The sequence below is a fragment of the Equus asinus genome, chromosome 3 (genome assembly GCF_041296235.1).
Source record: "Equus asinus isolate D_3611 breed Donkey chromosome 3, EquAss-T2T_v2, whole genome shotgun sequence".
Lineage (NCBI taxonomy): Eukaryota > Metazoa > Chordata > Mammalia > Perissodactyla > Equidae > Equus > Equus asinus.
The window spans coordinates 1,964,474-1,975,195 of NC_091792.1; positions in this window are offsets into that span (position 1 = coordinate 1,964,474).

A 10,722-nucleotide genomic window follows, 5' to 3' on the forward strand; every position below is an offset into this window, starting at 1 on the left:
TAAGGAACTAGAAAAACAAGTGCAAATTAAACCCAAAGCTAATAGAAGGAATAAAATAAAAATTCCAGTGAAGATAAATGAACTAGAGAAAGGGGAAAAAACACAGAGAATCAACAAAATGAAAAATTGGTTCTTTGAAGGAATCAACAAAATTTAAAAACCTTTATCTAGACTAACAAAGAAAAAAAAGAGAGTGGACACAAATAACTAAAGCCAGAAATGTAAGTGGGGATGTTACTACCAATCTTACAGAAATAAAAAGGATTATATGAGAATACTATGAACAATTACATGCTAACAAATTAGATAACCTAGATGAAATGCACAAATTCCTAGAAACAAACAAATTACCAAAAATAACACTAGAAGAAACAGAAAATTTCAACGATGTGTGACAAGTAAAGAGACTGAATCAGGGGCTGGCCCCGTGGCCGAGTGGTTAAGTTTGTGCGCTCTGCTACAGCGGCCCACGGTTTCGCTGGTTCAAATCCTGGGCACAGACATGGCACCACTCATCAGGCCATGCTGAGGCAGCATCCCACACGGCGCAGCTAGAAGGACCCACAACTAAAAGTACACAACTATGTACCAGGGGGCTTTGGGGAGAAAAAGGAAAAATAAAATCTTTAAAAAAAAAAAAAAAGAGAGAGACTGAAGCAGCAACAAAATCTCCCTACAAGGAAAAGTCTAGGACCAGAATTCTACCAAAATTTAAAGAAGAATTAGCATCAATCCTTCTCAAACTCTTCTAAGAAATAGAAGATGAGGGAACATTTCCTAACTCATTCTATGAGGCCAGTATTACTCTGATAACAAAGCTAGATAAAGAGATCACAAGAAAAGAAAATAACCCTTGTCACCAATATCCCTTATGAATATAGGGATAAAAATCCTCAATAAAACACTAGTAAATAGAATACCTAGCATATAAAAAGGATTATACATTATGACTAAGTGTGATTTATGCCATGAATGCAAAAGTGGTTCAAAATAAGAAAACCAGTCATTCAACATTTTACTGTTCTAGCTAAAGCAATTAGATAAGAAAAAACTTTAAAGGAAGAAGTAAAACTCTATTTGCAGGACATGATCCTAATGAATCCACAAAAAAGCTCCTAGAACTAGTAAACAAATTCACTAGTTGCAGATTAAAAGATTAACACTAAAAACTCAATTTTTTAAATCAGGGAAATGCGAATCAAAACCACAATGAGATATCACCTCACACCTGTTAGAATGGCTATTATCAAAAAGACAAGAAATAAGGTGAGGATGTGGAGAACAGGGAGCCCTTGTGCACTGTTGGTGGGAACGCAAACTGGTGCGGCCACTATGGAAAACTATATGGAGTTTCCTCAAAAAATTAAAAATAGAACTACCATATGATCCAGCAATTCTAGTTCTGGGTATTTATCCAAAGAGGATGAAAATACTAACTCAAAAAGATACATGCATCTCCATGGTCACTGCAGCATTATTTATAATAGCCAAGATATGGAAGCTAAGTGTCCATCTATGGGTGGATAAAGAAAATGCAGCGTGTATGTACGCATACGTATGTGTGTATACATGTATATATACACACAGTGGAATACTATTTACCCGTAAAAAGAATACAATCTTGCCATTTGCAACAACATGCATGGACCTGGAGGGCAGTATTCTAAATGAAATAAATCGAACAGAGAGAGACAGATACCATATGATCCACTTACATGTGAAATCTAAAATAAGCTCACGGATACAGAAAGCAATTGGTGGTTGCCAGGGATGGGGGATGGGCAAAAGGGGTGAAGGGGTCAAAAGGTCAAATTTCCACTTACAAGATAGACAAGTCCTGGGGATGGAATGTGCAGCACAATGACTATAGTTAATAATACCGTATTGTATATTTCAAAGTTGCTAAGAGAGTAAATCTTAAAAGTACTCATCGCAAGAAAAAAGTTTTTGCAACTATGATGACATATGTTAACTGGACTTACTGTGGTGATCTCTTCACAATATATACAAATATCAAGTCATTATGTTGCACACTTGAAACTAATATAAAGTTATACGTCAATTATACTTCAATTAAAAAACAAACCTCAGTTGTTTTTCTATGCACTAGCAACAAACAATATGAAAAGGAAAATAAAACAATTTCATTTATAATAGCATCTGAAAGAATAAAACAACTAAGAATAAATTTAACCAAGGAGATGAAAGACTTGTATACGAGAAACCATAAATCATTGCTGAGAGAATGTGAGAAGACCTAAATAAGTGGAAAGACATCCTGTGTTTATGGATTAAAAGACATAATGCTGTTGAGATGGCATACTACCAAAAGTGATCTACGTATTCAGTGCAATCTCTATCAAAATTCCAACAACCTTTCTTGAAGAAGTTGGAAAGCCAATGTTCAAATTAATATGGAATTTCAAGGAGCCCTGAGGAGGCAAAATAATCTTGAAGAAGAAGAACAAAGTTGGAGGATTCACACTTCCCATTTTCAAAACTTACTAGAAAGCCCTTAAAACAATGCGGTACTGGTATAAGGCTAGACATATGGACCAACGGAATAAATTCGAGAATCCAGAAATAAACCCATACAGGTGGTCATTGCTTTTTGACCAGTGTGCCAAGACCATTCAACGGGAAAAGGATGGCCTATTCAACAAATGGTGCTGAGACAACTGGATATCCACATGCAAAAGAATAAAGTGGGATCCATACCTCAAACCATATACCAAAACTGATCAACGTAAGAGCTAAAACTATAAAACTCAGAGAAGAAAACATACAAGAAAACTTTCTTGACCTTCTGATTTGGCAACAGATTCTCAGCTATAACACTAAAAGCATGAGTAACAAAAGAAAAAATAGATAAAATGACTTCATGAAAATTAAAACATTTTGTGCATTAAAGGACACAATCTAGAGAGTGAAAAGACAACCCACAGAATGGGATAAAATATTTGCAAATTGCATATCTCCTAAGGGTCTGGTATCCAGAATAAGTAAAGAACTTTTATAACTCAACAAGACAAATGACTCAATTAAAAAATGGGTAAAGGATTTGAATAGACATTTCTCAAAAAAAGAGAAATCTATATGAATGGTCAATAAGCACATGAAAAAATGCTCAGCATAGCTAGTCATTGGGGAATGCAAATTAAATGCAAATTAAAACCACAATGTGGTATGACTTCACACCCACTAAGATGGTGATAATCAAGAAAATGGAAAGTAACAAGTGTTGGTAAGGATGTAGAGAAATTGGATATTGCTGGTGGGAATGTAAGATGGCACAGCAATTATGGAAAATAGCTTGGCAATTTCTCAAAAAGTTAAACAGAGAATTACCCTATGACCCAGATATTTCACTCCGAGGTATACACCCGAAATACTGAAAACAGGTAGTTAAACAAATACTCGTACACAGTAGCAGCCGTACTCACAACAGGCAAAAGGTGGAAATAGCCACAATGCCCATTAACAGATGAATAGATAAGCAAATTATGGTGCATCCATACATGAAATATTAATCAGCCATAAAATGGAATGAAGTACTGTTGTTACATGTTACGGTGTGAATGAACCTCAAAAACATTATGCTAAGAGAAAGGAGTCCGACACAAAGGCACATATTCGACGATTCCACCGATAGGAAATATCCAGAATAGGTAAATCACTGGAAACACAAAGTAGATTGGTGGTTGCCAGAGGGAGAATGGAGAGTAACTGGTTAATGGGTGAGAGGTTTATTTGGGGTGATTAACATGTTTTGGAACTAAATAGAGGTAGCTGTTGCATGATACTTTGTCGTAAATACCACTGAATTGTTCATTTCAAAATAGGTAATTTTACGCCAGAGACATTTCATCTTAATAAAATATTTTTTAAATTTTCAAATAACGTAGCAGAGAAAAGGAGAAAGAACAATAAACAGATAGGACAATCAGAAAACAAAGAGCAAGTTGGTAGATTTAAAAAATAATCATATTATATAAAAATGGTGTAAACACTCCAGTGAAAAGGGAGAGATTGTCAGATTGGATAAAAAAGCAAGACTCAACTATACGCTGCTTACAAGACACAAAGAAGAAAACAAAACAAAGGTTTTGGGCATGGAACTTTTAAACCCGGTCCAGAGCATCGCTTTGTCTGACAGAGGGCAGGGCCTTCAGAATAAGAAGTCACAGTGGAAGTGAGGCGGCAGTCCAGGAAGCCTACATTTCAGAAGGCAAAGGAACACCCGTGAATGGGGGATAATTTGCCAGAAATGCTTTTCAAGGCTCCAGGATGCTGAAAGCTGAAAGCAACCTGGAATTATAGTGGAGGTTAGTTCCAAGTTGATTTCCTGGAGTAAATTCATTAAAAGCTAAAAATTGAGCCCTCACTCACAATCTGGTAATGTAATTTCAAAGAGCATAGATTCCTATCCTGCAGGCTCTGTCCCACTGTTTCACACACATCTTCGTCTTCCAGACCAAGCCCTCCCGGGGCTTCTGGACCCGCTTGTAGACAGTCTTCTCAGATGTGTTGAATTATCCATAGCAGTGGTTTCCAGGTGGGGGCAATTTTGACCCTCAGGGGACTTTTGGCCATGCCTAGAAAAGTTTTTGGTTGTCACACCTTGGGGGTGCTCCTGGCATCTAGGGTGGAGGCCAGATATGTTACTAAACATCTTAGACAGCCCCGCACAACAACAATTATCTGGCCTAAAACGTATGCAGTGCCGAGGCGAGAAAGCCTGGTCTACATCAGTGGTTCTCACTCAAGGCTTTCCCAAGAGTGGTCCGCAACCCGGCAGTCTCAGCACTGGGCACAGATTAGGACGGTAAACTCTCGGGCTCCTTGTCTGACCTATGGAGGCAGAAACCCTGGAGGTGGAGTCCAGCAATCTGTGGTATAGCAAGCTCTCGCGGGGGGCGGGGGGATGCTGGTTCGAGACTAAAAATTTCCTTACTATCTCCTCCCATTTTCTGCCCACTATCTAGAAAGAGTGACTTAGGTGAGACCAATCCTTCAGTGCCTTTCACCAAATTCTAACAGTTCTGCCTCTGAAACTGTTCTTGCCTTCGTCCCACACCAATCAAAAATGCAAAATAGTTGGGGTGACATGTTTCTGTCTGGAGTTAAGAGAGAGAATGATGATTTAACTCACAAGACATTTTAAACCATGGGTCAACAGCACTGCCCCGTCCCAGCTCGTGAAACGGCTTTTTCTCTCGGGCAGGGAAGGAAGAGCCATGAATGCAGAGCTGAACTTCTTCAGTTCTCTTTTTGTAATGTATGTACTTTTATAAGCTCTTTCAAATCTGTTACTAAATCAGGCAATTAAAACAAAACATACCTTGGTTCTTGCAGTGTTGGACTCGTGGTCCAAGTCGTCTGAAGAGCAGGCAACTGACTGAGAGCAGGAAGCTTGGAATATTTAGGAACAGGGAACAGCCTGTTGTTTTTCTTTTTTAATAGAAATCAAATGCGTGACCACGAGCTGAACTTTTCAGCCTCGTTAGCGGAAGTCTGGTCAGGACCCAGCACATCCGCATCACCTGTGCGTTTCCAGAGCAGACCAGCGAGCCGGCTCACACTGATGCAAAAGCCGCTTACAACAAGAGCCCCGGGTGACTCGCGTGCCTGTGGAGGCGGCGGAGCGCCACTGCAGAGCACGAAGCTTTCCCGTAGAGCCTCGCTTTCTCCCCCGTGGGCGCCCCGCGGAAACCAGCCTGCCCAGCCTTGGAGCAGCTGGTTCTCCAAGTGTGGTCCTGGAACCAGCAGCTCAGCATCACCAGGGAGCTTGCGAGAGATGCAGATCCTGGACCACCGCAGACCCGGTGGATCCCGGTCTGGGGCGGGGCCCGCAGCCTGGGTCTAACAGCCCTGCGGGGTTCTGACGCGAACGTCTGAGAACCTGCGCTTTAGAGACGGTGGGTCTGGACGGCAGACAGAGCTGTGGCCTTCGCGGATGGTTTAGGGAGCGCCTGCAGACGCCAGCCCTGTGCACGCACCGCCGGTACCCTAGAGGGGTTCGACGTGGTTTTAGGGCCAATTCCTAATTAGGAGAATCTGAGTCAATGTTATTTCGTTGGTTCTGTGAATAATAACATTTTGGATTACACGGAAAATTTAGTTTACAAAGTGCCTGCCATGGTATTTAATTTAATCCTCACTGTAACACAAGGACGTAGATGTAATTGCCTCCCACGGCAGATGGGACAACTGAGCTTGAGAAAGATTAAGTGACTTTTTAAAGGGCATATTGAAAGGGGCAGGGCCAGTCTTGAAATCCAAAAGCACAATTGCAAAGAGATCTTCTACAAGCCTTTTGAAAAGTTAAGTAGAGGAGGTTTCAAATGCAGCTGAAAACTCCACGATGGTTTTCACCTTGTGGGAAACAAATTTCAGGCACAGATTAATGAAGACAGACCCATAAAACATAAAATTCAAAACTCCCTCTCTAAAAGTTCAACAACAATAACAGAAATACGAATATATAGGGAGAAAGAGATAAAGCAAATAAGGCAGAGTGTTAACATTCGGTGAATCTAGGTGGATTTATAAGTTCTTGTTGCAGAATTTCTGCCACTTTTCTTTGACATAAAGTCAACAGGACCTTCAACACTGGTCTGGGTGCTGGCATAGATGAGACACTGTACTTCTTACCCACCCTTGGACGTGCTCCTAGAAGCCCTGTCAAATGGCTGCCTGGGCTACGGGAACCCGTCTCGGCCTGCCCTGCGGGAGGCAGGGGACAGACGTACAAGGTAACAAGCAAGGTGCATTTACGTTGTTTTCCTCTGGCACTGGAGCTTGTCCATTTACGATAATATTCTTCACGGTCAATAGTTCACTGTCAAAAGGGCAATTCTGGGTTGCAATTTTTATTAGTATGGGTGTGTTCTGTCTAACCCCAGGTGCGAGGCCAGTATCACACAGAAGTCCTGGGGACCGTTAGAGAATCCAGCCTTTAGCGTGCTGCGGCCCTGGTGCTGAGGTCCCCAAACAGTGGCAGTGACCCCATCGGGCTACATCTCAGAGCGTTTCCTAAACTGTGCTGCTTGTCCACCACTTTCCTCATGTGTCACAGCCAGTGTTTCTGAAAGCCTTTCTGATTAAATACTGGAGTGGGAAAAAATAACTAGAAAGACATTATTGAGACAACTGGGGACGTTTGATTTAGATAATAGCGTTTCTGTCAAAAATGAATGACTACGCCTCCACATGCCCCCACCCACTTGTCGGGAGCAGTCCTGCCACACGGGCTCAGGGCCTCTTGACTTCTCCCGTGTGGACAGCAAGGAAATTATAGTGAGAGCTAACAACGGAACACCTTTACAGCTCACAAATACTTTTCCATGTACTGACTCACTTGATAACACAGCCTCTCTCAGTCTCCACGGGGGATCATCCCAGGACTCCTGCAGATCCCAAAACCCACGGACGCTCCAGTCCCTTATATAAAAGGGCGTGGTGTTTGCATATAACCTAGGCACATCCTCCTGTGTGCTTTAAATCATCTCTAGATTACTTATAATACCTAATGCGAGGTAAATGCTACGTAAATAGTTGTTACACTGTATTGTTTAGGAAATGATGACGAGAAAAAAAGCCTGTACACCTTTGACACTGATGCAACGATCCTAGGCCTTTCCATCTTCAGTTGGTTGAATCCACGGACGTGGAACCGGGGATACTGAGGGCCAACTATACAGGATTCCCTCATTTGACTGTAGTGCTTGAGTGTGGGCAGAATTAGGCTCCTTATTTTATGGACCAGAAATCTGAGGGTCATTGAGTAACCAAATCTCCAAAGGTCACTTGGATAGTAGTTTCCCGCGCAGGGACTCAACTTCAGGTCTGATTTTTAAATTTTCTCAAGTACTGCAGGGCCAGAGCAGCCAGTCCCAGGGCCCCTGAGGGCCGTGGGGCGAGGCCGCAGCAGAAAGAGGCTTCACGGTCTCAACAGCCACTTAGTGGCACCCAGATTATGCAGGGAACATTTCTGGAACTGCCAAAATGCCTACTGTAGGATATTGAGAAGAAGGAAGAAAGGAAGAAAGGGACGGAGGGAGGGCAGAAAGGAAGACTCTCGCCTCTACCTGGAAGCAGCTGTTGTCGCCACTTACGTATTTACCCGCTCCTGCTGTTTGCTTATTTGTACCTACGCCCGCCACATCTACAGGTAAAGACTCACAACCAACAACGCTTCGTGAGCAGCTGCCCCTGAAGCTGAACAAGCTTCTGCTCCCTCATCTGAAGGCTGCGTCGTGCGCTATGGCATGGGTGAACCCCAAACATCGAGCTGTGTCTCCCGGACTCTGCCCGGCTTCTGTAGCCAGGCCCTCCGGGGACTCCAGAAGCCTAAATAGGCTGCAGGAAATGATTCCCAACCCGTTTGTAATTGCTGGCCTCTTTCCTTTCCTTCATTTGCTGCAGTGAACCATGGAGGCATCCCTGGAGGCCTGGGATGGCGTGCAAGAGGTCAGATTCCCAGAACACCCAGAGCGAGGCAGTCATCGTCCTTTAGGAGGGGACAGAGGGAAGAAACAGGCCAATGGAAATCTCTTTTTAGATCCAAAAACATTTCATTGAAAAACAACATAAGAAAAAAGGCAACAAACTTTGCTGCCCGACCCGGCCCCTGCTGCTCTGCGGCCCCGGGAGGACTCAGAAATGGGCACTACGGAAATTGGTAGGTTTGCAGGCTCTGTGGTTGCGCTCAGTGGGTTATTCTTCTAAGGTTTTGGTATTTAAAGCATTTTAACAGCGAGGCTAAGGTCAAAGTCTCTATGTCTTTGTGGACCACTCAGCTTCATTCTGGAAGCTTAGCGCAGAAGGCAAAATGCCTGTGAGCCGAGACGGAGGTGGAAAATCAAGTAAATTTGTGGCCAGACCAGTGCCAGTGTCGGAAAAATAACTTGTGATTGTATCTCTAAATGACTGGGGAGCCCTTCTGATAAGCCAAGTACAGTATATGATTTTCTCCATTGGGTTTGCTTTAAACGGCATTTTATTCCAACAGCTACTTAAACTGCTGGATGTTCGTGAAAATGGTCTTGCTTAGGATTAAATCCTTTAGAATTCTTCATAAAAATGCCACAAAGTCCAGGGGCTCCTGGGTAAAATGTGAAAAAAAAACCAAACAAACAGAAAATCACAAATGAGAAACACCATGCCTTCTTCTGCTTGGAAAGGTGTGGTGTTCAGTTTTGATGGAGTTGACTGGACAAAAGAGGTTTTCTCAGCAGAGGTGACAATCGCTCAGGAGGCAGTTTGCTCCCTTCCTGCAGGACTTCATTGTTGAGCTGTCCTTGTGCGTCCAGAGGTGTCACACCTCAGGCGTCTGGCTCACTGTCCCTCTGGCTTCCAAGCACACTGGCCCAGATCACAGCCGTCCCGGCAGAGTCACCTTCCAGCTCCTTCTCTAGTCTGCACACAGGAGTCTTTTCCAATCAGTTCGGGTGAGGATTCACCCCTGAGACTAGGAGCCGTCCTGGACCAGCGTTGGTACTTTGATTTCCAAACAATGCTCTAAAGGGTTGTGTGGCTTCCATGGAGTCGGGAGTCCTCATCCCACTGGCTCATGTTACTTCTGATTCAGGGTGACCCTGGTCAGTTCACTGGGTTCTCCCTCAAATTACATACGGTTTGATCTTCTCCAAGCAGAGTAGATGCCTCTTTACAAATCAAAGGCCTTGGTTCCCATTTAGAAATCGAATGCAATCAAGCTTTGTAATATATCTACCCTCAGGCTAGGAAAAAAGCTTGGCTGTCTGTTCTCCCACAGGGCGATGGGTGATTAGGGTCTCTGTGGGCCTCTGCTGCTCACTCGTTGTCATGGGCGGCTGTTCAGAGCTGGTTTCAGATCTATTGCATTGCTCCCACGGACCTGCTGCCTGGCAGCACCGTTAACCTGGAGAAGTCATGCCCCAGAGGCAGAAAACAAACTAGGATGAAGAAAACTTGCTTTAAGCAGTTTTTTCCTCTGTTTTTAGTTTCTTCACCCCACATCACATTATGTTGCTAACAGAGAAAAATAATGACCTTGGAACCTCTGTTCTTAAGAAGTCTGTTCTTTGTTTTAAGGAATGAGAAAGATGTACCCACTGTTTCTGCATTTGCATTATGGTTAATTTTTAAAGGTATCTTTTTGGTCTAATAAGAACTATGTGGGAAATGGACTTTTTCCCATGCCATTTCAAAGCCTGATGAGAACGTACTGCGGAGTCAACTGTCTGCTCTTTCAGGGCGTGTAGAGTTCTGTATCTCCAAGGTATGCTTCACGGGAATAGCATGAAGACCTTCCAAATGCCCAGCCTTCCCCCAGGCCATGTGGTGCATAGGTCCCCATGTGACTGAGACACCTGGGCATCATTCTAACTGTAACTTGAGGTATTTGTACACCATCTTCCCATTCGCCTTTTTCATGGACTGCCTTAAAGATATCCTCTGACACCAAGGACTGACAACCATTCCACCATGGGAAATAGATTATATTAGTTTTCTATCACCATCTACGATATTTCGACAAACTTAGCAGTTTAAAACAACACACATTTATTATCTCACAGTTTCTATGAATTGAGAGTCTAGACATGGTGTAAGTGGGTTCTCTGCTTGAAGGTCTTACAAGGCTGCAGTCAAGGCGTCAGCTAGGGCTGTGGTCTCATCTGAGAATTGACGATGGAAGGATCTACTTCCAAGCTCATGTAATTGTCGGCAGACTTCAGT